At 58.3% G+C, this 25,365-nt stretch overlaps 1 protein-coding gene across 1 annotated transcript in view; it reads left to right on the top strand.

The window, feature by feature from the left end:
- The window catches only part of BCL11B (B-cell CLL/lymphoma 11B), a gene marked incomplete at its 5' end in the record, with an annotated part of 88,432 nt that overhangs the window by 37,471 nt on the left and 25,596 nt on the right, over positions 1 to 25,365 (top strand). The gene's annotated exons all lie outside the window — the stretch shown is intronic.

Below are 25,365 nucleotides of genomic sequence, written 5' to 3'. Positions count from 1 at the left end.
GGGGTGCAGCCTGGCAGAGCTAGCAGCTGCCTCTCCCAGGTGGGCCGGGGCAAGGTGGGGACCCAGGGGGGCCGTGCAGCCCCTGCCCCAAAAAGCATTTTCGGGGGGGGGCTCTAGGGGGAGTGGTGAAGGATGCCGACAGACTGAGCACCAGTGCCGGGTCCCCATGGGTCAGGAGGTCCCCACGCCTCCGCCCATTCTGAGAGTCTCCCAGAATGCCCCAGCCTCCAAATTCCATCTCGTTGGGCTGTTTAGCTAAAGCTTAATTGGATAACGCTTAACATCTGAGGTTTTCTTCTGCCCTCGCCACTGCCACCCCCTCCCCCGCCCCAGCCACTGCCCCCCTCCAGACATGGCCAGGACAAGATTCCGTGGTGGTTGTCTGTGTACATTGCCGAGCCGTCCAAAACGCGTTTCTCTTTGTGAGAATGTGTTGCCCATTAACGTTGAGGGGAAAAAGCACTTTAAAGGAGCCTTTTAGGGGGATTTCGGGGTGTGTGTTAGGGGGCTGGGGCAGGGCCATGTGTTTACTGAGGGGCTGAGCACCTACTGTGCGCCTGGCTTTCGGTTGACGAGGCTGCCCATTTTACATAGATGGGCACACAGGGGCAGTGAGGTGGTGACTCAACCTGGCCACCGTTACAACCACCAACCCCCTCCCCACCCCCAGTCCCCAAACAGAAGGTCGCCTCCTGCTCTGGCCTGGGCCCTGGTGTGTGCACCGTGTGCCTCTTGGGCTGTGTGCAGCTTCTCGGCCGCCTGCCTGGTGTGCGCACATCGCAGCCGTGGGAGCCAGGACGCCGACACACCCCAGGTGGTGGGCGCCCCTGCTGTCCGGTTTCCAGGCGGGAGAGGAGAGGGTGGGCGCAGAGTGGGGACACATGCAGGACTTCTCTTGATGTGAGTGGTGGGAGGGAGGTGATTTTATTGGGCAGGGTTTGCTTTTAGTTGAAGCTCTTCCCAGGGAGAGTCCCTGCTGGAGCCCCATCTCTGTGGAGGGCCACAGGCGGCCCAGCTCCAGGGTCAAGTGCTCGCTGGGCCTTGCTGCTGGCAAGGTAGCCTTCGCAGCATCCCCTCTGACACGTGGTGGCATCATAGGGACTGGGTTATGCCTTGATCGCACCAAGAAGAATCGCCTGGGAGGGGTTCGCATAGAAGTCCCGCGGGCCTGGTGTCCAGGGCGACTGGGGCTCCTGTCCCAGCTTGTAGGTCTGTGCTCTGGTCCCTGCTCGCTGAGCGCCGGTGCCTGCGCTGTCTGGGCGGCTGCCCTGCTCTCGTGGCATCCTGTAATGAGTGCTGCGGGCCCTGCAGCCACTGCGGAGTGCGGGTGGGGCGAGCTCTCAGTGATCAGCCCAGTGTTTCTGACTGGACTCCGTCAAGTTCAGTGGTGCAGACTCACCATCTCCTCTGCGCTCAGGGCTCTGCTTAACCCTCTCTCGGCTCCAGCTCTTCCTAGAAGCAGCTGTGCTGTGCGGGAGCCGTTCCAGCCCCATTGTGCAGGCAGGGAAGTAAAGTCTCGGGCAGGGTGGCTGGGCCAAGGCTGGGGCCCTGGAATTTGTCAGCAGGATGCCTCCTGACAAGGCTACCCTCTGCCTACCGAGTCACATGCCTCTGCCTACATCCGGGGGATGTTCCTCACACACCTGCTCGCAGCCGCGGTGCCACCTGCTTCCTTGTAAGGGCTGTGTATAGAGGGCCTGCTGTTGGCTGCCTTGTTCTAGGCACTTGGTGTGCATTCTTGAGTTTAATCCTCACAGCAGCCTTAGGTAGGTTCATTCCCCACTTTACAGATCAGAGAATGAGGCTCAGAGACATTGAGGGCTCACAGCTCTCATTCATTCATTAATTCATTCATTTACGCATCCATTCCTCCACAAAACGCCATTTCTTGGGCACCTAGTTTGTAGACACTGTGCAACCCAGACGGAGTCAGGCGAGGGGTCCCTGCCCTCCCGCTGCTTGTAGTCTGGCGGTGGTGGGAGGAGCAGGAAGGGGACTGTGCATCCCTTTAAAGGGGATGGAGGAGCAGAGGTGGGATTTGATCCTGGGCTGCTCAGCCAGCACCTGTTCCATCTTTGGCGTTGCCTCCTCAGTGTGAGGCCTCCTCGGGTTTTATAGCTCGATGCTATGAGGACTCAGAGACCGGAGCAGCCCCCAGAGTTGATGGCGGTGGGGTGTCTGTGCCTGGGGTCCCTAGGACCGCTCCTCCTGACCCCAGGGGCCTGCTCTCAGCCTCCAGCGCTCCACCCGGATTCCCAGCACTGTCCCCTTTCATCGCCGGGTCCCCATGAATCAGCTGCGCCAGGGTCGCACCACCGTATTTTCCGATGAATTTCAACCTGCAAATATCCCGTTCCTGTGGTGTTTGTCCCTCTGTAGCTTCTGCCCCTGGCACCCGGCTGTTTGCTTCAGTGTGTTTAGTGCCTGTTTAATTAGCAGTTGCAATGGACTCATTACATTCCCAGTTCCCCGTCAGGAGGAGGCAGGCCTCTGTGCAGGGGGGAAGGAGCCGCCGGCCACACTGTGTCTTGTCCCTTTCCGGATCTGGACGCACTGAACCTTTCTCTTCAAATTAATACGGAAAACCCCGGTGTAACCGCGTTTCGTGCAGGTTAATTGCCTGCCCAGGAACACGCTCGCAGCTCTTTATGGAAGGGTGTGATTTCGTGGGGGAGAAGACCGCACAGGCATGGTGCTGTGTGCCTCTCCGGCTGGCGGCACCCACAAGCCCCGCCTCCCAGGACCCCAACCCAGACCCCTTTCTGGTGGTCAGGGTTGGGGAAGGGACTTCTCTGACCCCTGCGCATCCGTTGCTCTTTGACTCGCTGAGATAACGGGCAGCCGAGTCCAGGCGTTCCTAGGAAATGAAGATTTTCCTGAGAAATTCCACGTAGGGACTTTTCCAGGCCACCCGTGGCGTCCAGAGGTTCAGGCTGTGGTCCTGGCCCTTCCTGTACCTGGCTGGTGACCTTGGACAAGTGACCCCCGCCCCCCCACTCTGAGCCTCATTTTCCCCTTCTAAAAAATATGTATGTACATACACATACATATACAGGGTGTCCCCCCAAAATGTACACAGACTTGAAGAGCTGATAGCTCAGTTTTGAAAATGAAATGTATTTGAATAAACACGGCCTTTATAATGGTTCAAAGTGTGTGTATACATTGTTGGGGGACACCCTATATAGCTTACAGGTAGAAACGGGGCTCCTTATATTGCTCTCTGAAGTGGGTCATTTAGTCCTTTCAGTTACAGTTACTGTGGATGGCTGGACCTGGGGCTTGGGGAGCATGCTCTGGAGGCGTCTACGATTCAGAGGCAGACACGAGAGTGTGTCAGACCCTGGGTGAAGGCCGCTCTGTGCCGCATGGCGGTGTGACCTTGGAGAGGTGTGACCTTGGAGAGTGTGACCTTGGAGAGGTGTGACCTTGGAGAATTCATTTCCTGCCCCTTTCCTCCGTTTCCCCACCTGCAACATGGGGGTGGTGCATGCTCTGAAGGACTGTTTGGAGGATTGCATGAGGCCATAGGTCAGGAGTGGAGAACTGTGCCCCGTGCCGAACCCTGTAGCCATCGCGACTCACGCGTGAGCAGATGGGCTTCAGAACACGGCATGGTCCGTGTCTGGCACCGGGTGGACTCTTCCTTCAAGCCGGACCCCGAGGCTCTGTTCTGCGCGGCAGATCCCCCACCAGCCTTGGGAGGTAGAGAAGGAAGCGAGAGACTTGGTTGCGCGTATCTAAAAGCCGCCAATGGTCAGCAGCCACATTGATTAATACATGAGTTTGGTGAAGCTCAAGGGCGCATGCAAGACGACACAGGACCCAGCTCGGGGGAGCGGGAGTGCTCGGGTTTAATGGAAGGAGTCAGCTGCTGTCACTGGTATCTGCTGAAATCACAGAGCCGTCCTGTAAAGTTAAATTCAATTCACTTTTCTGCCGAGAACCCGCTTGCTGTGCTGTGTAACCAGGCGGGGGTTTCTTGGCTTGGGCTAAAGGGACAATAAAGATAAAAGAATACCTGTAAGTAAATAGGAGGGTTTAACCATCATTTCCCCCTCCTTCTACTATATCCCAGTGTTCGTTTGTGTTGGTTTTTAAAACCGGGCCGTCCAATGGGACGCCGTGGACTGGACCACCCTCGCTGTGGAAGCTCGGTGCAATTAATACAGTCTGTCTGGAAAGGGGCCTTATTTCTGGAAGCTTCATGTTAATGATATGGTCTGTGCTTTGCACATTTCATCCCAGAACAAGGAGCGAGCTGCAGGTGCGTTCTGGACTGGGTTTGATTAACACCGGAGGATCCGTGAGCCGCCACGGGGCGCTGCGGGCCGAGGTGCAGTGCCCGCCAGGCTCGCGCCAGCGCACTGCCTTGACCCGTGCAGGGGCGCCGAGGTGCCCCAGTGGGGTGTGAGGGCCTCCATGGAGACTCTGGAGGGAGGGGTGAGTATGGAGTGAAGAAGAGAAGTGAGTGTGGGTGCGCGTGTGTGGACGGAAGCACTCCGATGGGGGCAGGTTCGGGACATGTTCTTGTGCCTCCCTTTGCAGAGCCGTGTTGGTAGATGGGTCCTGGTTGGCCAGCCAGGTCTCCGGGCTGGTGGGGGCTGGCTCACTGTAGAAGAAGGGCTCTCAGGGGAGTTATTAAACATTTAGAGTCATTTGCACGCCTTGTGATGTCTGCACCGCCCAAAGGGCCGCAGGTCCGGCAGATGCCACCCAGGGGGGACTTCTGCACGCCAGGCCCTGGATTCTGCTGCGGTGTCCGTCTGCTTCTGAGATCACACCAGCGCTGACCGCAGGCCTTGAGCGCCCACCATTGGAGAGAGTGCTGGGAGAAGCCGTGGAGAGCCGCACGGCCCCCGGGGTGGAGGGAGCCCCCTCTCCAGGCTGGTGGAGGTGGCCCAGAGCCCCAGGGCATGGGAAAACCCCAGAAAGTCCCCTGTCTGGCTGCCTGAAGTCACTTCTCCAGCACCAGTGGGGGCTGAGGTTGCTGGGGAGCAGGGAAAGGGGTGGGGGAGGGGTTGAGGCTGCTCAGCAGGGGGCGGTGGGCGGGGGGCACCTACCAGTGTGACTGTCCTTAGATAAAAGGGCTCCTAGCGATGACATCCAGACGGAGACCTGCAGCCAGGCCAGATTCCACGCGCCTTTGCGAGTCGGCCCTGCAGACCCTCTGAAGGCAGAGCTAAATCAAAGAGTTCTGCTCAAATCCGTCCAAGATGTTGCTGCTTTTCCTGCTCTGACAGGAGAGGCATTGGAAGTGCAGTTTCTTTCCCTTTTTTTTTTTTTTATAGCTGTCTTAAAAAGGAGTTTGGCTGTTTAGCACAGCTGGTGCTCATTACATTATGCACTGGCAATAAAATAGCATGTGTAATTAATTTTTAATGCAGCCTGGATGCAGCGCTTTAAAGCAGTGAGTGGATGTGAATAGCCGGCACTGGCCACCGACACCAGAGATCTCAGAGCGAGGCCGCCCCCCCGTTCCGCAGCTTGAAAGGGCGCCCGAAAGAGGCGGGGGCGGCCGGTGCCCTCCGCGTGGAGCCCAGTGGCCCAGGACCGGGCTCACCTTGGTGGCCTGAGGCTTGTATGAAGCTTTAACGATGTTGGATCGGGGGGTCCCGGGGGGGTCATCTCATCCACCCCCTTCATTATCTAGACGGGGAAACAGAGAGCGGGGAAGAGGCCACACGCCGTGTATGGCTGAGCTGAGCTGGAGTACACCCCTCAGGCTCTGCCCACTGGACCACACTGCCTCGCGTAGTTCATTTTGAAGACGGAGGAGTCTCACCGTCCTGCTGCGGGACACGTGCCGCTGGACTGGGCAGCAGATAGGTAGCGTTTGCCTTGGGGAGCCTCACGTGCTTAGCCTCTGGGACGCTCAGCCTGGCCGTGTGCGGTTGGAACACGCTTCCATGCATCTCCGGTGCGAGATGTTCTGTGGCCGCCCCATCTCCTCACAGGGCTCGTGGCACGGATTCCCGTGGGACAGGAAAGGCCATTGTGGACACATGTTGGCAGAAGGGCCGCAGCTGTCGCGGGAAGCTCCAGCGAAGGGGCCGTGCTTGGTTCTTATTCTCCAGGGCACGGCGTGACCCTGTGACCTTGGCTAGCCACTGCCTTCCTTCACGCCTCAGTTTTCTTACCTGGAAAATGAGCTCTCCCTGCTCATCATCCCTGCACTGGGAGGCCCGCTGACCGGCCCGCCACCGTGGGATGGCCACAGCCGATCACCAGCACGAGGGGCAGCAGAGGCGAAGGGAGGGGTGAGGGGCAGGAAGGAGGAGGCTGGTATTGAAAAGCCTCGAGTGCCGCGTGCACCGAGGGTGACGTGGCCGCCATCTCTCTGACAGTCTCCTGTCAGGGACGGGGAGGAGGGCCCACGGCCGTCAGTGCTCCTGGGTTGGCAGCTGTAGTCAGCCATGCCCGAGGCACCTCATCCTCATGACACCCCTAAGAAGAAGCCGCCGCACCACCTTATGCTCATGAGTTTACTGGAGCTCAGAGAGGCCAACCAAGTGCCCCGGGTCACACAGCACACGAGTAGCAGAACTGAGATGGGGACTCAGGTCTGCCTGGCCCTGGCGTCATGCTCACAGCTGTCCCCTCCGGCTTCCCGTTGGGCTGCACGGTGGCTCAGAGGCGGGCAATGGCAATGCTCCTGCCCTGGGAAACCGGACCCCATTCAGAAATGGGCCTGGGGGCGTCCCCCAGGTCTGCCTTCATCACCAGCTCTCCAGGTGCCCAATCCTGGGCCAGACGCAGGGGTCGGAAATGAGCTCAGTGGGGCCCTTCCCTTGAGGAGGTCCCGGTGGTGCGGGCTGCACAGCAAACATGAGATGCACATCCCACGATGCCGTGCTTGACTGAAGACAGATGGGAGGACTGGGCTTGGGATCTGGGAGGAGTTGGGGTGCACGGAGTTTCCTGCTGGGGAAGATGAGGCTGGGGCGGGGGCAGGCTTCTTCCAGTGTGGGGGGCAGTGACAGAGACGGATGTGGGCGTCTTCTAGGAGGGGTGCCGCTGACCCGACCAGCTTCCACTGGCCCTGGCTGGCCCCCCCGGCGGCAGTGGTGTGGGGGGGCGGTCTGAGTTGTCAGCGGCTTAAGGGGACACAGAGTAACTGACCCTCAGACCACCTGAGGGAGTTTTGATGTTGAAGAAGAGGCCTGGGGTTTGGGAAACGATTTACTCATCATATCGCCCTCCAGTTGGGTTTCTGGGGTCTGGCTGGGATGCAGGGACTCGGCGCTGGCCCCGCTCCGGCCTTCAGCAGGTCCACGCGTGTCCCGGTCACTGTCTTCCCAGTGCTGGGCGGGCCCGGGAGACGCGGGTGGACGGTGAAGACCCGGAAAGGTCACGGTCGTGTCCTCCAGGGAAAGCAGGACAAGCTCACAGATCTGTTCGTGCCCCTTCACTTGTGTGCACCGCCCCCCGGAAACAGTCTCCCTTCACTCGAGAGAAGCAGCTGCCGTCGCCCGTAAAGTTTGAGGTGTCTGTCTCCTTTGGTGGGGGAACAAAATGTACTTGTCCTTTCGAACCCGAGGGTCGGGCAGGGCGGAGAGGCTGTGTACTGTGCATATTCCACAATCAAACCCAAGTAGTCTAAACCATGAAATATCGTTTATCCAAACATAATCAAGGCTGGCCAATTTCATCCAAAAAGCAGCGGGAAGAAACCTTCGGTGGGCAGGGGCCCCGCTGTATGGGGTTCCACGTGCAGCCCGCCTTACACCTGAGGCGGATACAAGCTGCCCGTCACTTGAGTCCCCTCCTTGGGAGTTATTTAATAACCAAGAGCCGGGGGGTGGTGTGTGACCACGGTGTGTGGTCGGTGGGGGTGGAAGCATCAACCATGATTTCCTCTCCCACCAGGTTTCTTCTTACCCTTGGCAGTGAAGCCACCAGGTCACGAACAGGCCACTATTTCTGTGCCCCCACTGTGTGCCACTATTTCTGGCTCCCACTGTGCGTCAGGCCTTCTGCAGGGGCCTTTGCAGACATTTAAGCTTCCCAGCAGCTTCTGTCTTAGGAGGGTAACCTTGTATAGTTCACAGGTGAGAAGGCCAGAGAGGTGATGTGACTTGCCTGAAATGGCACAGCTCGTAGATGGCAGAGGTGGGATTTGAACTCGGGTTTCTTTGGGTCTGGGGGCCACAGCCTGCTTCTCCCCTGGCTTTCTGGCTCACGGCTGCCCTCCCACTGGCCTGCCTGGCTGGGTGAGTGGGAGCAGCCGAGAGAGAGGAACGAGCTAGTGGATTACAGAGCTGCGCCAGCTGGCTATGACCGGATAGAAAGAAGGCCTGCATTTTATGATTTCAGCGAAAAGGATCCGAGGGCTGGAACTTCTCAAAGGAAGTTAATGCAAAAATGGAGTCACTAGCTGCAGAGACAGGGACAGTTGGAATCATTTCATAAATCTGGACATTTTACATTATTGCCTTTGTTAATAAGAGGTGAGGCATGGCCGGCGGGAGAAGCCGAATTTAACCAGTTCTTGCAGACGAGGGCTCCCTTTTCTCCCAACTCCTTGCACTTTATTAACAAGCACCTCCTTTATTCTCGGTTTCATAGTAAAAGGAGCCATTGCTTGAAGGCCCACTGTGTGCCACGGCCTCTGTACGCGGCATCTCCATGATTCTCATGGTGGTACGAGGGCATGCCGCTGGAATTGTTTTCATATTGTGGTCAACCACACAGAACAGAAAACTGGCCATTTTAGCCACTTTTCGGTGTACATTCGCATTGTTCTGGTCCCGTCACCGCCATCCATCTCCAGAACCATTCCCCACAACCACCATCTACTTTCTGTCTCCGTGATTTTGACTCCTGGGCCCCTGGTAGAAGTGGAACCACACAGTGTTCGTCCTTTGGTACCTGGCTTGACTCCCCCAGCGCGTCCTCCTGGTCCGGTCCATCCATGTTGTCGTGTGTGACAGGCTCTCCTTCCTTTTCGAGGCTGAGTAATATTCCACTCTGCGGATGGACCACGTCTGTTTGTCCATTCGTCCTGCGATGGAGACTTGGCTGCTTCTGCCTTTAGGCGGTTGTGAGTGATGCTGCTGTGAACGCATGCACACAGTTGTTCGGGATCCTGCTTTCCGCTCTTCGGGGTTTATACCCAGGAGAGAAATTGCTGGATCCATGGCCATTCTATGTGTCACCCTTTGGGGAACTGCCTCCCCACCCCCCCCGCCCCCTGCTGTCTTTCACAATGGCCACACCATGTTCCATTCTCACCAGCAGTGCCCAAGGGGCCCAGTTTGTCCACATCCTCACCTGACTGTGGAGTTTGCTCTCAAGGACCCTGAGTCAAGGATGTGAACAACAACTGGCCCACGGTAAGCGGTTAATACACCGGAGGGTCTGGAACGGAACCAGCTTCCCCTGGACTTCAGGCTTGGTGCCTGTAGCCACTGTCCTGGGCACCTCCTTCGGTCCCTTCTGTCTGAGGGTCTCTGACCCCATGGTGGCCCTGTCCCCAACATGACTGGTTCTCCGCAATCAGCCAAACATCTCTCTAGCCCAGGGGTCCTCAAACTTTTTAAGCAGGGGGCCAGTTCACTGTCCCTCAGACCGTTGGAGGGCCGGACTATAGTTTAAAAAAAAACTATAAACAAATTCCTATGCACACTGCACATATCTTATTTTGAAGTAAAAAAGCAAAACGGGAACAAATACAATATTTGTATTTGCATGTGGCCCGCGGGCCGTAGTTTGAGGACCCTTGCTCTAGCCTGAGTGTCTGGGGAAGAAAATTCTGCAAGTGGACAATCCCCACTTTCTTCTCTGCTGTGTCCGCAGGGCGTTGGTTTGGGTTTGGTTGAGCAGAGCCATGAACCTGGGAGCGAGGGAGAGCTGGCTGGCCCCGGGGCACGCCCACCCCTCTCTGGGCCTCATCACGTGGCCTTCCTTCCCAGGTGGGGCTGTGGGGGGACCGAGGGTGCCTTCCTGGGTCTTCGGCTGTGATGGGTGCTCAGGTTTGTTGTTGAAGGGGACAGGGAGGGTTCTCTGGGGCTGGGACTTCTCCCGGTTGCTCTGTATTGCTCCCTAGTGCTGTCCTGGCAAACGACCCCGGCTTCAAACAACAGAAATGTTCTGTCTCAGTTCTGGAGGCCACAAGTGCAGACCCCAGGTGTGGGCAGCGCTGGCTCCTCCTGCAGGCTCCGGGCAGGACCTCTCCCTGCCCCTCCCAGCTCCTGGCGCCCCGGTGGCCCTGGGCTGTGGCCGCTTCTCTCCAGTCTCTGCCTCTGCGGTCCTGTGTCCTCCTCCTTGGTGTCCCTCTTATCCTCTCCTGGACAATTAAAATGAAAAGGGCAACTGTCCTGCCTGGCTGGTATGGTTCAGTGGTTGAGCGTCAACCTATGAACCAGGAGGTCGCAGGTTCGATTCCTCATCAGGGCACGTGCCCGGGGTTGCGGGCTCCATCCCCAGTAGGGAGTGTACAGGAGGCAGCCGATCAATGATTCTCTTCTTTGATGTTTCTATCTCTCTCACCCTCTCCCTTCTGCTCTGAAATCAGTAACAATATATTTAATATAAAAGGACAACACTCCTTGGGTTTAACGTCCACCCCGATAATCTGGGGTGATCTCACACCAGACCCTGGACTTCAGTACATCTGCAGTGGCTGCTTTTCCAAAGAAGGTCAGAGTCATGGAGTGGAGACGTTCGGTTATGGGCATTTCATTTCGGGGACACCCTTCCGCCCATGACATCCTCCGAGCTGGGCAGAAGGCCCTTGCAGGGCAGCAACCCCAGTTGGGTGTTCTTGTGAACCCCTGAGTCGGGGACAGGTTCCGGCACCTGGGGGTGCCCCAGATGTGTGCTGGGTTGCACCTGGGGATGGTTGCACATGTTCCCTCTCCCAGGAATCCCGTGTTTCTCAGACGCTGCTGCCTCTCGGAACACCCACGTCCCCATGGTTCACGGAAGGTAGTGTGGCCCCCAGTCCTGCCCTGTGCCAAGTCAGAGCACAATTATTAATAGAGAGTGGGATGGCTTGAAAAAAAAGCCTGCGATGATTATTGTGAGAAAAAATTAGCAGAGTTGAGTAGGAGCTAAAAATAGCTGGACACATACTTGCCTATAATCTTTTTTTTTTCTTCAAGAAAATGTAATTATTTTTGTAAACTGACTCTGAGAAGCCAGGAGTATTTTTAGTCCGCATCTTCCAAGATGTTGTGCATCTTTTCAGGAAGAGCAGCCTGGGGCCCCTGGAGTGTGATGCCGCGTCAGGCTCACAGGCCTGCGGAGCGGAGCCGGGGAGGGTCAGGAGGATGGTCCGCGAGCAGCCTGGCGTGGCCTCCGTGGGATGTCCCGGCCACCCCTGGTCAGGTGGCTGGTCAGGTGGGAGGACTGAAGTCGCTTCAGCTCAGGAGCCAGGAGGCCTGGGGTCTCCCCCGAGGGAAGCCGGCCCGGCCATCCCGCTATGAGCCGGGTCTGCGTAGACCTGTACGAAACAACCCAGATTTGAGGGAAACATTCCATGGCTTTTTCACTGGGAGCCAAGCATTGCCTCATGTAATTTTCTCCCTGGTTTTTCCCATTGCCTCTGCCAGGGGCCTTGGGTCTGGCACAGACCCCATAATGAAAGGCCCCGTGTGTTTGTGTGTTTATATGTTGAGTATATGCATTTGTGCGTTCATGCATACATGTGTTATGTATGCGTGTTTGCATGTGGGTATAGGTGATGTGTTTGTGTTTATGAGTATGCATATGCATATATGTTTATGTGAGTGAGCATGTGTGTGTAGGGTATAGGTGATGTGTTTGTGTTTATGAGTATGTGTGCATATGCATATACGTTTATGTGAGTGAGCATGTGTGTGTAGGTGTATGCATGTGTATGCCTATGCACGTGTGTGATCGCATGTGTGTATATACGATATGTGTATTTGTGTTTGCATGTGTATACATGAGTGTGCATATGCGTATAGGTGTGTGCGTATGTATGTGTCCTGCCGTGTGTGTATGTGTATATTTGTGTGCATATGTATACGTATGCCCCTGTGTGCATGCACACGTATGTGTGTGGTGGGGGGGAGCGCCCCTGCCCCCACAGCTGGTGCTTAAGGCAGAGGCCCTTCGGTGACTTTTCTCCCGGAACTTGGCAGTTCCTCCTGCGTTGCAGTGGGCGCCGTGGCGCTTCAGGGCCCAGGCCCCAGGCCTTGGAGGGCGCTTCTCTCTGGGGATGAATTTGTTTTCTCAGGACTTCCTGCGGGAGACCTGGTCTCCCCCTGCCTGCCTCATAGGCCAGTCCTGCGGGTCATACTCCCCAGGACTGTGTGCTGGGGAAGCGCCAGCTTTGGAGACGGATAGCCGGGTCACATCCTGCCCCGGACATTATGAGCTCTTTGACCTTGAGGGACCTTATCCTCATCGGCCTCAGTTTCCTCGTCTGTAGATGAGGGCGGCAGCGACTAAGTGGGATGGGCAGCAATGATAACCGGGCGCTTTACTAAACGCGGGCTTCGTTCTCCCCATCCCTCGCCCCCAGCCTGCGAGGAAGGCACCACCGGCCTCATTGTGCAGGTGTGGAACCTGAGGCAGTCTGCACGGAGAGCCCGAAGCTCTGCTCTGTTGTACTGAGCACCTGCCCTGCCCGTTGCGCCGCCTTCAGCAGCGGCTGGCATCGGAAAGGTGGGGAAGAGTGGCAAGTAGCAGTATATTTTCATTGTTGTTATAACAATAATTGTTATTATCAGGATCATCATCATGGCCGTTTCCCGGGTGAGGTATGTCCGGTCCACGCGGCTCTCCCCGCTGTGCTGAGGCCCGCCCTGTGACCGCTCTGGTGTCCGCCCTGTTCATTCTTGGGATCGGAAAGGCCTCTGACCAGCATCCTTCACCCCCTCTGCCCCGTCTTCCCTCCTGCCTTTGGGTCTGTGTGCGTTTGAGGTCTCACATAGCCTTTCTCTTCTCATTGAGATAATGAACACGGTATTTCCAGAACCGCTGCACTGAAAGTCAGGTGCAAAGTGATGGTTTTCATTTCTCTCTCTCTCTCTCCTCTCTCTCTCTCTCTCTCTCTCTCTCTCTCTCTCTCTCCCTCTCTCTCCCTCTCCCTTTCCCTCTCCCTCTCTCTCTCAATATGCACCTCTTTACGGAGGGATTGGCTGAAAGCAAACAGCTAATAATCTATGGATTTATGGAGCCAGCGCGAGCAGGCTTAATAAGCTTGTATACCTAGAACCAGCATTCTGCCCCTTTAAGTTGAAACTCCAACTTGCTTGGTATTTTACGGTGCCTGGTTTCATTTATGCTGGAGCCAGACTTACTATGTGAGAGCCGTCCGCATGCTGGAATTAGTCTTAAGCTTGCTTCTGTGGCGTTGCCAAATTCCATGTTTGTGTTTTATTTAGAATTCTTTTCACGGCCAGCCGATTCTGTTCCGGCACACACAGGCGCTGTTGCGCCCCATGGAGAAAATAAGCAAGCTTGCGTTTTCTTTGGCAGGGGCCGCGGCCACAATAGACTGTGGTCTCCGAAACATTTTTTAAAAGCTATTTTAACCCATAACAGATGCATAAAGTCGGCACAGGCATGCCAGTTTTCTTAGTTTTAATTAAAAAATAATTGCAGTCTAATGGGATGTTAGTGACACATTTCGATGAATGGTGGGTGACATTATCTGCAACTTATAAATGAGTGCTTCTCCCGTGGCCGGAGCAGGGGCGGGGGGAGAGTTGGGGAGGCAGTCTGGATACCTGTTCTTTCTTGCATGGTGGGGGCGGGAGTGGCGGGTGGTGGCCTGGGCATGCTGGGGCCCTGTGGAAGCCATGGTGAATGGTGTGCAGCACTCTGAAGGGACATCCCGTTGTGGCCGGCCATGGTACCCTAAGCATCCTCCACCCCAAGTGCTCCATGGGAAATTCTCACCTGCAGGGCTCTTCAGTGGCGTGAGGGCCGGATGGCGGCACCCAGATGCCATGGCCTCAAGCCAGCACCTGCTTCTTGGCCCCATGATTCCTCCTCCCCTTCTGGAACCGTCCAGCAGCTAGAAGCCCTGGGGACCTGCTGGGGGCCATGTTACTAAGAAGGTGCGGCTGAGAAGGTGAAGAGGCAGAAAAGCAGTGCCTGGCCAGGGGCTGCTGCTCGTGAGAAATCTGCACCCCAGACACTCGCCCTCGGATCAGTCTTTATGTAAAACCTCACACTTGTTGGGATCCGGAGTGGGTGGGCTAGAGGGGGATTTAGGGGAGGGTCATGGATACAGCCCACTGGCTGTGCCAGGAGGGATGCGTCTGGTTAGGCACGGGCATTTCTGGAGCTTCTGTGATGCCTCATCATGGAGGTGGGGAACGGTACCTCCACTAACCAGGCAGTTGGGAGTGGTGACAGGTTATGTGACCTCTGAGCCCTGCTTCTGTCAGCACGTCCCGCCCCCCCCCCCCCCCCCCCCCAGTCCCTTGGGGGTGAGGATTGGGCCTCGGGCACAGGAGGCGGGCGCCGTAGGGTCGGGTGCTGAGGCCGTCCCTGTGTAAGAGGCGCTGGAGCTACGTCATCCCCAGCCTTCGGAGAGTGGCAAGAAGCCAGAGCCCAGCTGGGCCCTGGGCCCTGTGTGCTGGTGGTAGCCTCCTGCCCTGCCCACACCGCATCCCCTGCCCAGTGCCTGTGTGCCTCTAGGCGGGCACGGCCGCAAGACCGGAGGGACTAGCCCCAGGCCACCAGCTGAGTTAGGCCCCCAGGCCCCACGCTTTCTCCTGAGACCTCCCACTCTGCCCAGGCCCGCGGGGGTCCCATCCTGTGGAGAAGGGCGGGCTGGGGGCCTTTGATTTTTCCTTTGGGGTGGCTGGCGGGCCTTATTGTTGTCGGTGGAGTAAAATGAGTGTTTCTTAGACAATGTTTCCCTGAGCCCGAATTCCTCAGAAGTGAAAATTAAGTTCCTCTATTAAAAACATGAGTCATACCAGCCCAGAGGAGAGTCGTTTTGGCGTTCCTCGAATTTTTGGAAGGGAAACATGGCATTCACGCTAATCCTTTCAATTATACCTTATTGCTGAATAATCCACCGGCGCTCTGCGTGGCAACAACCCCATGTGATCTGATTCCAGGGCAGGCCCTGCGCGGCACCGAGCGGGGCGGACGCGGGCCTGTGCTGGCCTCTGCGGCTCACCTGGCTCGCAGAGCCTGGCTGGTGAGCGCCTCGGGGCTCCCGGCCTTCCCGGGGCCAATCGGGTTCCCTCCTCACAGGTTCGGGTGTCTAATTGCTGCAAATGATTAATGTCCAGTTGAAAAGGTTCCATGTCTGTCTTCTCACGTGAACGGGAAGCAGATGGGAGTTGGGGGTGTGTGTCCCCGCTCCGTGGCTGGCCCTGGCCCAGAACCCCGGTCCCCTCTGCCTACTGGGCGTCCCGCTCAGGTGGGGGTGCAGACAGGCTAGGTGCCGTTTCCTTGAAGCAACTGCTCTGTGCCTTTGCTGTTTCTCTGTCCCCCCAGAAGCCTCCCCTGACCAAGGCGGGGCCGTGCGGGGAGGTGTCCCTGTGGGGAGGGGCAGGTGCAGAGACTGCTGTCTGAAGCACCTGGCAGGAGGTGGGGGCGCAGGAGGGCGCAGAGAGGCTGGGTGTCTGTACCGAACACTGTGGGCCCCACAGGGCCTGGGCTGCCCGTGAGCGGACCTTTGGCCCCAGATGCAGCTTGCAGGGGGCAGGGAGGGAGGGATGGCCTCCAGGAGGCCTCTGCTCGGACAGGGGAAGCTGCAGGGCTGCGTGTTTGAGAAATGTGAGACTTGAGGCTCTGCAAGACGCAGCTGTCGGACCAGCCGGGAACCGGCTCCCTGGCTTGGGGCAGGCCACGGGGTGTTTTGAAATGCGGTCTTTTGGGGTGGTCCATGGTCCATGTTTCTCTCGCTGCTCATCTTCAGCGGGATGCTCCAGCCCGCCCACTGCTCCAGCGAACCCTCAGGGGGGAGGAGCAGTGCGTGGGGATTGGGCCTGAGACGCTGGAGGTGTGGGGGACGCCCAGGGCTGGAAGTCTGCTCCCAGGATGGGGAAGGCTCTCAGGTTTGCAATTAGGTGCAACGTGTGGTTTCTGAGTTTGGAACCACCAAGCGGTTTGGGGGATGTGTGTGGGGAGTGGGGAGAGCAGGGGTTCACGTTCATTCGCTTGTGTTAAGCTGAAGTTTCCTCTTCTCATGGGGAAGAAGCAGAAGCCCCTGTGGACGACGAGAAGCACAGGCGGGACACGCAGGGTGTGTCTCCTCGTTACATTTCCCAGAGAGCAGACGAGGGCTGAGAACGGAGGGACCAGCAGGCCGGGCGTGTGGGGAGGGGCATGATGAGGGCCTCAGGGGAGATGGCAGAGTTGGAGGCCTCGGCCCCTACACCTGCAGGTGTATTTGTGTCAAGGAGGTCAGGTGTCACCCTGGGGAGTAAGGGCGACAGACTTGACTGACTGGAAGGAGTGGTGTGTGTACGTGCATGTGTGCACATGTGTGTGTGCGTGCGTGTACCACATGTGTGCATGCATCTGTGCGCACACATTTTCGTGCATGCACATGTAATCCGTGTGTACACGTTTGCATGCACGTGGGTATGTGCATGCATGTGCATGAACAGTGCTCCCACTCTCTGTTCCAAGGGCCAGGCTCCAGGCCAGCTGCTCTCTGATGCTTTGTGAAGGGCGAGGGAGCAGGTGCCCAGGGCCACGGGGTAGGGAGGCACCAAATGACACTGAATGTGTGATCGGAGCTCTCTTGACTATTGGCCCTTACTCTCCTGGGCACCCTGTGGCTGCCCTGACGCTACTGTCAGAGGCAGAACTGTTGGGCAGGGTGCCTGCCAGGAGCCGCCGGGCCTGACTCTGCCCGGCTCCCACTGGGTGACCGTGGCCCTTCGCCTCCGTCTCGCAGCCTGGGCCCCTCACTCCCTGAAAGGAGATGGTGGTGTGACCCAGGTGCCGGAGTGTGCCTGTGGTGAGAGCAGGGCCTGGCACGTGGGAGGCCCCAGCAAAGGGAGCTATTACTGATCTTATTAGGACAGTAGCAGTCATTGGAGGCAGAAGGGAAGGCTGTCTTCTCCACCGCGACCCCAGCAGTCTGCAGCACCGCGTGAGCTGAGGGGGTGGGGGTGAGGCCTTAGCTCCCCCGACAGGTCCTCCTGCGTCCTAAGTGTGGAGCCCCCGGGCTGGGAGTGTCTGTCACCCCGTTAGTGTGAGCTGCTCTGCGGGGCTGCCGGAGACCTCCTGGTGCCCAGGGGGAGGCCCTGCCCCCGCCTCTCTGCTCGGGCCCCCGGGAGCCCCTGTCCTCGCCGGCTCCCTGATTTTGCTGGGCTACATCTCCTTCCCGAGTGGCCCTCTCTATACCTCACCAGGGACCCAACCTCAGGACGCTGGTTTCTTGGTCCACGGGGCGTGAGCCGCTCCGGTTCCTTTGGGAGCCTGTTTCACACCCAGCGCAAAGGGGTGGAGTGGGAGGTGGCCAGCTGAGTGCAGACCTCTTCTCCGTTGCTTCTTCCCGGAGAAAACCTTCTCAGTAAACACCTCTGTTGTCAGGAGGGACTGGAGGACTTGTGGCTAATGAAGCCCAGAGGTTTATGGGAAGTCTGGGCGACTCTCCTTCCTCCCCGCCCTGGCTTCGGCCATTCTTGTGGACCAGCGTCCCGGCTTTCCCCTCTCCTGCAACTCCTGCTCCATCTTTTTGTGTTTGCTTCTTGCAGAAGGAATGGGATGCTGTTGTCCAGAGACGGGTTGGGCACCTGTGTAGCACGGGCCCCTCCATTGCTCCTTCCCATGCCCGTGGCAGACCTCACCAGTCGATCACAGCACCTCTCTCCCCTGGGCCCAGGCCTGGGCACCTCAGGTGGAGGCAGCCACTACCAATCGATCACCCAGGCCCCGAAGTTGAAATGTCATTTCTGTCCTGGCATGGCTCTCCTCTGGGGAAATGGTGGGAGAAGAGCAGTTGTACCGTTTCCCCAGCCATTGAGGAGGGCGCCTGGGGCTTGTGGGTCTGTCCAGGTCATTGCAAAGTGGCAGAGGGATGGTTGTGCCGGCCCCTGAGGCCCTGGCCCGGGTTGTCCTCTCTGGAGGCGGTTTGAAGCAAGCGTCTCCATCCTGTGCGGTGGTCAGAGCCCTGTCAGCTGTCACCAAGCCCCGCCCCCTTCCCCGCCACCACTCCCTCCCTGCTCTCAGGTGCCCGCTGTTCCCAGGTCCGTGCGGGCCTTGGCCCGGCTGCAGTGTATGTGCCCATCTATGTCCCCGCCTCCCCAAGTCCGGACATGGCTGAGGCAGGGGCCGTGTCTTGTGACCTCTGTTTCCTAATATGAGCATCTGCCTGCCCACTGAGGGGGCCTGATGTCTAGGGGATGGGTAGGTGGACGGGCATCAAAGCGATTCTTCCAGCGAATATGCCTTCACCTGACTTTGTGCCTTGGGGCAGTAAAGTCTCGCAGGTGGCCCGGCCGAGTTCTGTGACGGGTCTCCAGCCTTGCTGGACAGGACGGGGGGCAGCCAGAACCATGACGTCACGAGCCAGAGGGCACCGGGAACCCCTTTCCTCTTGTTAAGGGGGACCCCGCACTTGGTTTTGCAGTGGGATGGGACAGCCTGTTTATGACCCAGTGTTGGGGAGACCTGGGGACAGCGAGGGCAGGTGTTAGAGCCACCAGCAGCCCGGGGGGCACCTGCCCGGGAAGCTCCGAGTAAAGAACTGGGTGATCCGCGGGCTGGCAGCCTCTGGGCAGGCCCTTGTCCGCCCCTGGGATGCGGGGTCATTCGCACCCAGGGCCTGTGGCCGGGTGTCACCGGGGCTTCTCCGTAAGGGGAGGGGATGGCAGGCCTAAGTCAGCTCAAGGTCAGACTGCAGGACACAGGGCCGAGGGCCCCAGCTCCCAGCTCCAGGTCCCCTCGGGGAAGTGGCTCCTCACTGCCCCATGCACGGGCTCTGGGCCTCCGGACCGTCTCCCAGGGCTATCGGTGCACCCCACCACCAGCCAGCCGCCGGTCTTAGCGTCCATGAGAACATGCCACTGTGAGCCGGGCCTGTTATCGCGTCCTCTTACAGGCTGCTGCTGAGATGTGGGTGCGAGGAGGCGTGGGTACAAGGAGACGTGGGTACTAGGAGACGTGGGTGCGAGGAGACGGAGTCTCGGGGAGCCTCTGTAACTCCCGGGGTCACCCGGCCCGGATGTGGCCCATTTCCAGGTGGAGCTGGGACACGGCTGGGCCAGAACCCCCGTAGTTCAGGGCTGTTGTTACTGTTGACTCCTCCCCGGGGTCCTGGGTGCCTCTGCCCTTCGTAGCCTGGCTGCGCTCTGCCCAGCAAGTCCCTCGGTCTCGCCGGGCAGCTGGGATCCTGTTTACTCCCTCGGCAGCTCCCACGTACGCCTCTGGGCCCAGCTGACCGCGCCCTTCTGTGTGGAGCGGGAGGGCCCCAGTGCACGGTCGTGCCCTGTGTGTGTCTCGGTCTCAGCATCCAGTGCGGCCTTGGTGCCCAGGAGGGTCTGGGTGAATGAGGGGTGTCTTTCTTGCCCCCCCAGAGGCAGGTGGGGCACTGGAAGTGACCAGAGTGAGTGCCCGTAGCTCGCCCCGCTTCGTGCGGGAATTCCTCCTGGAGGACTCGGCTGGAGGGAGTTTCGAGTGAACAGGAAGGAGCAGGGTGGTCTGTGCCGCCAGGGAATTCTGAGAATGGGGTCTGCAGAGGCCTTTCAGATGCAGAGGGACCCTGGGCTGGAGCACCATTCTGCCCACCTTTTCTTTATTCTTTAGACCGTTACTGCTTCCATAGCAGAGTCTGAAGTCTCTTACTTTAAGTTTAAGTAAACCTGTAAGAGAAGCATGAAAAGGATGGTGAAAGGAGTCATACAATTAAGGGAGGGAGAAGGTTGTTCCAGTCACCTACACAGCCATGAAGCACAAAAGTTACCTCTGAGCTTCCTGGTAGCCTTGGCGAAAAGGGAAATCTGGTGAGTTCTAATTTGCTTATAAAATAAAGAGCAGGATAGAGAGATTTTTGTGTCAACCTCAAGCCTGGGAGACTTCCTCTCATGGATTTTTAGGTAAGATAGGGCCTTTACCTAAGATGAAGGTCCAGGCAGTAAATATTTTAGGCCAAATGATTCCTGTTGTAACTACTCAACTCTACCATTGCCAGGCAAGAGCACCTGTGGACAGTGCATACCAAGTGGGTGTGGCTGTTGTTTCAATAAAACTTTATTTACAAAAACAGGCGGCCTTTCTGTGGCCCATAGTTTGTGGATTTTCCAGATAAGAATTGTGAATATCACACTGATGGACCAGCACAATATTAGCCCGCAGAAACACAGCCATCTTATACCGACGCTGGTGGAAGTTGATGGTCCTCTTATTGTGCCCATTTGTCCCTGGAGAGAGACAGGGAGTCTGGTCAAGGGGCGATGGGTTGCGTGTTCCCTCCCCAAATCCTCAGCCTTCAGGCGGACAGACAGCGCTGGCCCTGTGGGCTCCCTTCCTGCGAGACCTCCTGATCCAGGCCGTGCCCGTGGGGCTGACCTTCTCTCGGCAGCTGTTTCTGCAAAGGAAAGGCGTCGACAGCAAGGCCTGGGCTGGGTCTATGGCCGCACAGTGGCTATGCCCTTGGGAAGGGATATGTGGGCTGGTATTTTAACTGTTGGAGGCAAACTATGGGAAAAAGAACTTCCGTGAATTTTGCTCTTTACCTCTTACCTTTAATATTTTTCTTTACTTAATCCCGACCTCATTCCACAAAGACCGCGGAAGGGTGCGACCGCAGAGATGGATGCATGAGCGTCTCTCGTCCTCATGATGTGTGCCAGGCGGCGCGGCCCCAGGAGCCGCAGGGGCCAGTCTTCCTCCCTCGCTGCCCGTGCAGCCAGCTCCGTGCAGTGTGGCCGCATTGACTGACCGCTGTCGGGGGCGGGAGGGTGCGCAGCCTCTGGGAGAATTCCCCGCAGCAGAAATCATGGGCAAAGGCTCCAGCGTGGACCGGTTTTCCGCGGGCCCAGCCGGCCCTGGTGTCTCACTTCAGGGTGTCCCTGGATATTCATTTTCAGGGTGTGGGGAACTTCTGGCCACACCACCGTGCAGAAACGGCCAAGGACAAAAGCACCATCTCTACCAAACCCAGAATTTCTTAACTACCAGGGTCCTACGGCTCCTTTAAGGTCCTGCTTCGTTTGACCCCTTCCCACTGCTGTGCAAGCACGTGTTCCCTGGGTAACGGTCACATCCTCCCTTAAAGGTGATTTCACTGGAGGTGCACGCTCTGGACACCCGCCTGCAGGGCCTCTGGGACCTGGCCCGCCTGTCGGGGGTGTCACACCTAGTGGCTTCAGTTGAGGCCTAGGCCAAGCAACGGTGTTTTCCTTCACCCACGTGGCCTTACTCTAGGGAAGTCCATGAATCTCTTTCGGTTTTTAACATTTTTGAACAAGGAATGCCCTTCATCATGACCTTCAGGGACCCAAGGATGGAACTAAGATGCTGGTGCTCGGTTTTGTCCAGAACATTCCTTCCATGGCTTGGACTCTCGCTCCACTCTGCCTGCCACAGGGGAAGAGGTGAGTGAGAAGGTTCCAGGCTCCTGTCAGGCACAACTTGGTGCCCGGCTCCCAGCTGCTCGGCACTGGCCCTGGCACCGAGGACGCATTCGGTGACTGTGGGGTGAGCAGCGGCGGGGTCCCTGTCGGGCATTAGCCGGACGTCTGTGCCTCAGTACCTGGGGGGAGGGGCTGCTGAGTCCTCCCCTGCAGTGTTAGGGTGCAATGCCAGGGCTGGGCAGCAAAGTTCCGAGTCTGCACCCGCCTCTGTACCCCAGAGCACCCCGCTCCGCGCTGCTTCTATCAGGTGAAACGCCTTTGGTCCGTGCAGACAGGAGGCCTCAGGGCTGATGCCAGGGACAGAGGCACCTTGACTGCAGACTCCCGGGAGAGGGCCGGTCCCCAAGTTCATGGGCCTACCATGGACACTGTCTGCAACCACCACCCAGACAGTGACTGCCCCCCTTCAGCTGCACCTCCCCTGCCTCCGCCCTCTTGTCCCAGATGACCTTTGACATTCCAAGGCCAGGTCAGGTCTGACTGAGCAGGGTGCCAGAGGGCCCGGGCTCTGGGGGCTGGGCAGAGCTGGGAGTCCGGGGCAGGGGCAGTTGCTGCGAGACCACAGGGTGGGAGCCTTTACATGGCGCCGGGACCTCTCTTCGATGCCTGTTGGCTGGAGGGCGGGGGTGGGTGTGCTGCACAGGGGCTTGTGAGGCATCCAGAAGAAGTGCAGGCAGCGATGATGCCTCCAGGTGTGTGGGGGGCATCCCCTTCATAACTGCAGCCCCCGCCCAGCACGGAGCCTGGCACAGGAGACTCATGCAGTGGATGCATTCCTGAGCAAGGATAAGCAAGTGAATGAATGAATGAATGAGCAGGTGAACAAATGAGCTTCTTGAAGGCAGGGGACCTTGCCAGGACCCCCACAGCGCCTGGCACATAGTAGGTGCTTAGGGGATGCTGTTCATCAAATGAACACACAGAACCCATTTGAACCTACCTGTTAGAGACTAAAGCCACGCTTACTCTGTTCTGTCCCTGCTGCCTGAAAGGTGTCTGCCGTCAAGTGAGATCCCCTCATCACCGAAGCGCCCCTTGTCCTGGGGATGCGCCTGCAAAAGCGGGATTTACAGGCAGGGACCGGAGCCAGGTGGGGACCTCCCAGCTGGTGCTGCTCTCCTAGCTGTCGAGGCCTGTTCTGCCCACCAAGGCTGCTGGGAGGAAAAGGGGCTGGTGGGCAGGGCAGTGGCTGCTGCTTCCTGCCCCGTGGCAGGGGAAGCTCCTTAACCCCCAGCTTCCGTTTCCTCCTCCAGAAAGTGAGAGTTAATCGAGATAACACGTGGATGGGCCCAGCGGGTGCCTGGATGTGCGGGGGGCTCGGGAGAGCAGCTGCCGTGTGTTCTGTCCAAGTGGGCCCTGGGCATTGAGCAGTGAGGGTGAGGGGGCCCCTCAAGTCTCCATGGACGTGGCTTTTCAGGGGTTGCTCCTGCCCCAGAGCCCCTGGGCTGTGAGGCCCCAGATTCTTGGTGGAGGGCGGGAAGCCATGTGGCCTGACTCCCTCCCTCCCTGACCGGAGACCCAGGCCCAGGGAGCGGAGGGTCTTGTTCGGGTCACTCAGCAGGGGCGGAGGTGCGTTAGACCCCAGGCTTGTTCCGCTGGGCTGCCTTGCTGTCCCCATGGTGACCTGGCCTGCGTCATGCTGGGGCCAGGTCGGACGGCCCTGCACAAAGCTTTTGTAAGAAAAAACAGCCGCTGCAGAAAGGGGCAGTGTGCCTGATGGATGCGGTCGATGCAGTCCTGTTGGTGCTCGAGGACCCCTTTGGAGCCCAGCACTGTCCTAGGCACCAGGTTATAGAGACACCGGTCAGTCCCTGGAGGTCACCGGGTAACAGTGAGTCGCATCCAGGGACGGTCAGGGGAGGCCCTGGGAGGGGCTCTGAGCCTGGGTGTGAAGGGGGCAAATACATTCCCTGGAGTACGGAGGATGGAGGGCCAGTAATGTAGGGGTGCCCGGGAGAGGGTACAGAGAGGGCAGAGCAGGCCACTGGCAGCAGATCAAGGTGAGCACAGGTGCCCGGCCAGGGGGGCATCTGCTATTTCTCCAGGGGCAGCCCTGTGATGGGAGGCTGAGGGCGCCCAGCTCTGTGTCCTCGGAAACATCACTCCACCTCTCTGAACTGTAGGTCGTCCCCGCAAACTGGAGGCAGCACCCGGTGGGCTGGTGATGGTGGTGACGTGTCGTCCGGGTGTGGCAAGGCTCAACTCAGAGTCTGGAGTTGAGCGTGCCCAGGACAGGGAGGGTGGCCCGTTCACCACTTGTGCCCCAGCCCCCCAACCCCCAATCCGAAAACCCCCTCCAGCACTTGATGTGTTAATTGTAAGTGATAGCTTTTCAAGAGTGATCAGTTTTAGGCAGTCTATGGGAGCTGGTTTTCCAGGCATTCTTTGCAGTGTCTTGGTTTGGCTTCCAGGGATAGGAATCCCTGGCTAGAGCTGCTTTTTCCTCTGTGGAAATATTTGCACAGGCCACTGGCCACTTCTCTTGGGAAACTGGGTGCTTTGCGGTAGAGACCCTGCCCTAGGACAATGCGGGGGGCCTGGAAGGTTGGGGTGAGTGTGTCCACTCTCCAACCTGCCCCGATGCCCCCACCACACTGGGCCGGCCGTGCCCCTTCCCCATGACAGCTAAGGCGGGTCTGGGAGGAAAAAGTCCTGAGGGCTGCGAGGCCCCTGGCCCTGGCCCTGGCCTCTGGGAGGCCGCTTCACATTCACTCCGAGTCAGCAAATATGGACTGAGGGCCGCTCTGTGCCAGGCCTGAGGGAGGGCCCCGGGCGCCGGTGTGAACTCCACACAGGCCCAGCCCTCCAGGAGCTCCCAGTTTGGGACTCCCTGCTTCTGATTCCCTTCTGGGTTTGCCCAGAAGTGGCTGTGCCAGCCTCCTGCCCTGTGCCAGGGGCATATGTTCCTGGTGAGCGTGGCCCAGGCCCTGGAGCAGGCATTTGCTGGGGAGTCCAGAGCCCTGGCTAAGGGGTAGGGCATGGGTAAGGGGGTTTCCCTGGGCCTGGACGGGGAATCCTATTTCTCTTGGGGGTTTTTTGGGGGGGGGGGGGTGCCTTTGCCTGGCATGTGCCCGGATCTCAATCACCACCTGTGTTTCTGGCTCTGACCATGGCTCCGGCCCTTCAGTGCTGGGCACCTGCTCAGCTGTGGGCTTCCGGAGCCGGGGTGACAAACCTCCCAGTGGGATTTTAGCCAGGCTCCCTCCCCTCCCTGGGCCTGGGCTAGGGGGCCAGGGAAGTGGGCTCTGTTCTCCGTGACGTGGACCCCGGTGGCACCCACATTGCTCAACCCTCAGGGGTGGGCCTCGTGGGGTTCGGCCACTTCCCCGTGCTGCGCGTTCAGAGATTGTTAGGAAGAGAGGGCGAGCATGGGAATGTGGTGCCTGAGAAGCCGAGGCTGGCGAAGTCAGGGGGAGCTCTTCCACAAGAAATCGGCGCTCCTGTCTTGGGGTTTGGGGAAGCAAGCAGGCGAGGGCTTCCTTCCCGGCTCTCTGCATTATTAAGACACTCTGTCTTAGAAGGGGTGTTGGATAATTAATCCTGTGGCGAGGCGGTGGCAACAAGCCTCCGAATAGATTTAAATAATGAGGGAGCGCGCTGACGCGGACCCGGCAGATCACGGCGGGCCGGGCGTGGCAGGGAGCGGGCCTGCGTGCGTGGAAATGTGCTTCCCCTCTCAGAGGACGGGGCTTTTGCATGTACGCACGCGCGCGTGCACACACACACACACACACACACACACACACACACCACACGTGTGCATGCCCAAACAGAGCCTTTAGCCGGAACCCTTTGATGCCTTCTCCCTTTTCAGTCGAAAAGAACCAATTACGCC

This window comes from Myotis davidii, unplaced genomic scaffold, assembly GCF_000327345.1.
Source record: "Myotis davidii unplaced genomic scaffold, ASM32734v1 scaffold60, whole genome shotgun sequence".
NCBI lineage: Eukaryota > Metazoa > Chordata > Mammalia > Chiroptera > Vespertilionidae > Myotis > Myotis davidii.
The sequence above is the reverse complement of the archived record's forward strand: the minus strand, read 5'-3'. Positions and strand labels throughout refer to the sequence as shown.